Below are 6000 nucleotides of genomic sequence, written 5' to 3'. Positions count from 1 at the left end.
TAATCTATGGTTTCATTAAGATTTTTTTTGTTCCTGAAGTGAAATTTCCCTTTTAGTATTTTGATATTTGTTTTTGTTATTGCTTATTTATTTGTGATATTACAGAGATCTTAACAACTGCAGTGTTGTTCAAAAGAAAATGATTGGTTTTAACAATGACTATTTACTGGTTTGGGCAAATGCACTCGGCTAATGGCCTTGGTAAAATGGCCTGCCTGTGGGATGGCATGGTCTCACATGTGACATGCTTCTTCTGTTAGCTGGCCTGCCATACAAAAATATTTGAACTTGTAAGAGCTAAAGACTTTTGTTGAGACTTGTTAACAAGTGAAAGCTTCACATAACATTTTTAAAATCAACTCTATTGAAGTATAATTTGCGTACGATGAATTGTTCCCCATTTTAAATGAAAGCCTGTACAACTACTGTCAAACAAAGATGACACACATTTCCATCATTCTAGAAAAATCCCTGTGCCCTTTGCCATCAACAATCCTGCCTCTGACCCCTGGTTCAACATTCCTGACACTTGACAACCACTGGTACGCTTTCTGACACCATATTAGTTTTGTCTATTTTAGAATCTTATCTAAATGGAATGAAACATTATGAATAACTCCTTTTGCTCAGCATAATGTCATAACCTTTTTTTTGGTATTCACCCATATTGTTCTGTGTATCAGCAGTTTGTTACTTTTTATTACTGACTAGTGGTCTATTGTATGAATATAATTTGTTTTTCTCACATCTTGATAGGCCATTGGATTGTCTCCAGTTTGAGGCTATTATGAACAAAGCTGTGATAAACATTAATGTATAAGCATTTGTGTATATACATTTTCATATTTCTTGGGTAAATACCTGTAAGTTTAATTGGTATGTCACAAAGCAAGCATATATTTAAAGAAGCTGCCAATCTTTTCCCCCAAGTGGCTGAAAAATTTAATATTCGAAAGGTCGATGTATGAGAATTCTTTTTTTCTATCTTCTTTTGGATTAACTGAGCATTTTCATATTCCATTTTATCTCCTCTCTTGACTTATAAACTCTTCCATTTTGTTTCCTTTTATGACAGTTGTTTTAAGGTTTAAAATATGTATCTTTGATTTATCATAGTCTAATTTAAATAATGTTTTACACTACTTTATCTATAATGCAAGACATTTATAACAGTATATTTTCACTTTCCCTCCTTTATCTTTATAGTATTGTTATTATACATATTATGCTATAAACCCCATAATATATACTAATATTTTTGTTTTAAAGTTTTTTTTACAGATGAAAAATGAGAAAAATTCATCTGTTATGTTTATCCACATAGCTACGATTCCCTATCTTCTTCACTTCTTTCTGTAGATGTAGATTACTGTATGGTGTCATTTTCTCCCATCCTAAAGAATTTCCATTAAAATTTCTTGCAGTGAAATGCTAGTGATGAACACTCTTTGTTTCTTTTGTCTGAAAATATTTTTATTTTGCATTCATATTTAAAATATATTCTCACTAGATATAAAATCCTAAGTTATGAATATTTTCTATTTTCTTTGTATTAGAAGTTTCATTTTATTGTCTTCGGTATTGGTTTTTTCTGATGACGTCTTCTATCCTTCTTGCCCCACTTATAAGAAGTGTCCCCCAGCCCCAGAGTGATTAAAAACATTTTTCCTATTAATTTGGCTATTAAGTTCTTTTGAGTAATTTTCTTTTTGCTTATCCTATTTGTAGTACTTTTTGCTTCTTGGATTTGTGCTTTAACAGGTTTTCATCAAATTCGGTAAATTTCAGCCACTATTTCTTTGAATATTTTTCCTACAGATCTTAACCCCCTTTTCTGGGACTCTATAAGCATATTAGACTGCTTGCTGTTGTTTCAGAGGTCTCTAATGTATTAGTTCATTTTGTGTTGTTATAAAAGAATACCTGAAACTGGGTAGTTTATAAAGAAAAAATGTTTATCAAATTCATAATTCTGCAGTCTGGGAAGTTCAAGAGCATACAGCTGCATCTGGATGGCTTCTGGAGAGGGGCATATGCTGGGTCAAAACCACTGTGAGAAAGCAGAAAAGCCAGTTGGCATGTACAAAGTAATCCATGGTGAGAGAGGAAGCAAGAGAGGGTCTAGGAAGCCGAACTGCCTTTTATAACAACCTATTTTCAGTGATTTATCCAGTCATGTGAGAGCAAGCACTTACTGCAGCATGAGGGCATTAATCTATGGATGAATGATCTGCCCCATTACCCAAATACCTTCCACTAGGCCCTACCTCCCAAGACTACCACATTAGTGATCAAATTTCAACATGAGTTTCAAAGGAAACAAACTACCATAGTAACTGAGCTTATGTTCATTTTCTCTGAACTTCAGATTAGTTTCTATTGCTATGTTGTTAAGTTGACCTTTCCATCTGCATTGTCTAATCTGGTATTAAGTTCATCTAGTGAGTTTTTATTTCAAATGTTTAATATTTCAACACTAGACTTTTCACTTAGTTTTTAAAAAATATAGTTTAGTTCTCTCCTCATTATATTCATATTTTCTTTAAGTTCTTCAGCATATTTTTAATAGCTGCCTGAAAGTTCTTCTTTGCCAATTTCATCTTCCAATCGTTTCTGGTTTTGTTCCTATTAATTGATTTTTTTTGTTTGTTTTTGGGTTATGGTTCAGATTTTTCTTCCTCTTCACATTTTCACGTTTTTATTGGACACTAGATATTATGTATTTCATGTTTTCAAGGTCTGGATTTTTGTTGTCTTCTATTGTAGAGTAGCAATTTTTGCTATGGCCAGTATTTAGGTTACTTTAGGATCATCTTGACCTTTCCAGGCTGGTTTTCAAGTTTTGTTTGCGTAGGTCTAGAATGGTCTTTACTCTCAAATTTGATACTTCTAGGGCTTACTGACTGCCCAAATTTTTAATGAGGTCTATTCACTCCAGCTGAGCGAACTCAAATGTCTCTATACTCTTGGAAATTATTCAGTCTACTATCCTCCAGTAGTATCTCTCTACCTAGACTTAACGTAGTTTTACTCCAGGCACATCAGCTTAGTATCGGGCAAAATCCTTAAAGGGATCTCTGCGTAGACTTTGGAGATTTTTCTCTGTATAGTTACCTCCTCTGTAGTATTCTACTGCTCAAATAGCAGTCACCATAATCTTCCTGAACCCGAGTTTATCTCTTTTCAATTCAGCAAGTCTTCTCTGCTGTGTTTGAGTCTTGCCGTTCCTGCACTGTGGTTTTAAATATGTCCCTAGGCAGAGAGAAGGATGATAGGCCTTACTCCATTTTTCTTTTTCTCAGGAGTCACAGCTCTATGCTGCTTATTTTTCAGTTGTTGAAATCATTTGTTAAAGATTTTTTTTTTAAGTTTTCTAGGTTTTGGTTTCCAATGCCAGGAAGGCAAATATGGTGCTAGTTATTTTCTGATGGCTACAGAGCTGATGTATTTCAACATTAAAAATTACAACTATTTGCCATTCCCCATTATACACCATTTTATAATGAAAAAAAAGAGCGTCCAAATCCTACACTTGTCAAATTTTTTAAAACCTCTACTAAGACATTGGAACAAGGTCAGGATTTAGAAATTTACCTGTTAACTTTTTTGTTGTTTCATTTTCAAAATTTGCCTTGTGTTACCCAGTATTTTCATAAAAAATTTCTTCTTTCTTACAGTAAAAGAAGAAGAGATTGTCTTTTTTTGTTTGTTTTTTTTTTAAGGCACATTATACACTCTCATCAGCTGGCAATCTGGATGAGAGTGGGGGAATCCATTACAAGCAACGTGACTAAGTAGCATTTTCTATGACTCATTGGTACAAAAGTCATTGAGGGTTTTGCCATTACTTTTAACGTCAAAAAACGCAATGACTTTTGTACCAACCTACATCTTAGTGATGTCGTGGCTCAGATGTAGCACACCAGCACTTCTGAGACCGGCAGAGTTAATGATCCTCCTTGGCACAATATATACCTGCCAGGTGGTAGAGTTATAGCAACTTTTACATAAGAGAAATAATGAAAATGGTAAGAAATTTTTTTCTTTCTCAAAAAGATATAGCCATATCTTTAAATCATTAAGGACCATCATCTAATTGGGTTAATATTTAGATTATTAGAACAGGTGGCTGTTTGTTAATAACAACTGGCAAGTAGGGAGGGTCCCAGATTTTATTCTTAACTCAGCAATACATTAAAATATTTTTCCCAACTTAGACCAATCAAGTCATTTTATTCTTTCTTTTTGGCATATGACAGTCCTTTTTAAATGCCCCCCCATGATCATAGTTGTACATTTTTAACAGTTATACATAATAACAAAATGAGGTTTTCAAATATGTATTAATTACATAAAATCTATAAGCCTTTATAAAGGAGCAGGACATACTTGGTCTGATAACATATACAGAGTCACAGATTCATTGCAACTAGCAGACTGGCTGTCTAGACCTGCATGTGCATTTATTTGATGTACACAGGATTAAGAAACCACACGAATAGTTTTAAGGGAATAATTTCCAGAACTTCAAACTCTATATGTACTTATTTTCTTCAATAAATCGGCCTAGGAATGTACTGCAGCTGACAGGCTCTCCTTTCCAATCTCTCCTTCCCATACCTTTCTCCTTTACAAAAGAAAGACTCATTTCCTCCCTGATCTTACTATGATACATTTTCCTGGAAGAGAAGAAACTTCTGGTACAAACTGTACCAGTTTGTTCTTTCTGAACAAGAAAGAAATAAAGAACAATTTGAAATATTGATGATACAGTTGATAAAGTGAGTGGCATTAATTACTGGGTAACATTTCTGCTGCAAATGATAGAATAAATGTCAAATCTCATAAAATATTTTATAAGGATAATGGAATCAAAGTGTGAGTTCAAGGAGAAGAAGAAATATCATAACATTTCTGACTGTTTCAAAAAGAATTTGTTTATGTGTTTGGATGATAGGTACCAAATTGCATGATTTAAAACTTTTAAAATCCATCATGGAACCGTAGATGTAAACTTAGAAATGTTTGTAGAGCAAAGGCATGAACGAGGGGTGGGAGGGAGAGGGTTTATTTGTTAATTGCTCCTTTCTATTAGTCTTACAACTGGAAATGTCAAACTGGCACTGGGCTCTGCAACTGGTCTTCTGGATATTTATGGTTGTAATCAAGAGCCTGGCATGTACTGACACATTTCATGACATGTTTCTAATGGCAGTTATCTCGAAGGTCCTCATTATATTTTGCTGTTGTGAATGAGCCACTTGGCATTTAAGAAACAAGAAATAATTATGAGAGGTATACAGAGGTCACTTGCCTCAAACTTCTAAAGAAACAAGACAGGTTCTCTTATTTGATTTTCCAAGAAAAAAAAATCACTGCCAATATGTTTGGATCATGTATTTTAGGATTTTGCTGTGTTTTCACATACTGCACACAGCAAAGGCAGATGGCCCATGTATAATAAAGAAACTTTTTAAGTTGTTGTTGATCAAATTATATATTGTGCAGCCAGAGATCATTTTGTCATGCAATTAGACCAGGGAATTTGCCTTAGGTTCCTAAATACCAAAGGTGGTGATGTCGTGACAGATCCAATTATTTGACGGTGGAAGAAAATGCCATGGATAGAGAAGATCTGAAGCAGCAGAATTCTCTCTAATATTCACGATTGAAGTCTGAGCCAAATATCTTACCTTAAAAAAAAAAAAAAGAAATGAAAAGGCAGAAGCATTCAAACTAGGACTCTGTCTGCCTGGGGCTTTTTAAAATTTTGTGGAGGAAGGACTCATAGAACAATAGTGAATAAGCATATATTTTTTGTGTGATTTAATGTCCCCACACTCAAATGATTATTTGAGTGTGGCCAGTATTGATGTTGCCAGTATTTTCTGAATATATGCTGGGAGGCTTCAAAGTCTTCTCTAAATTCTAGAGATTAATAATTCTAGAAATTAAACTTGGCTGAATGTAGAGATTTTCTCATTATGAAGTCTCTAAGGA

This window comes from Pongo pygmaeus, chromosome 3 (genome assembly GCF_028885625.2).
Source record: "Pongo pygmaeus isolate AG05252 chromosome 3, NHGRI_mPonPyg2-v2.0_pri, whole genome shotgun sequence".
Classification (NCBI taxonomy): Eukaryota; Metazoa; Chordata; class Mammalia; order Primates; family Hominidae; genus Pongo; species Pongo pygmaeus.
The sequence above is the reverse complement of the archived record's forward strand: the minus strand, read 5'-3'. Positions refer to the sequence as shown.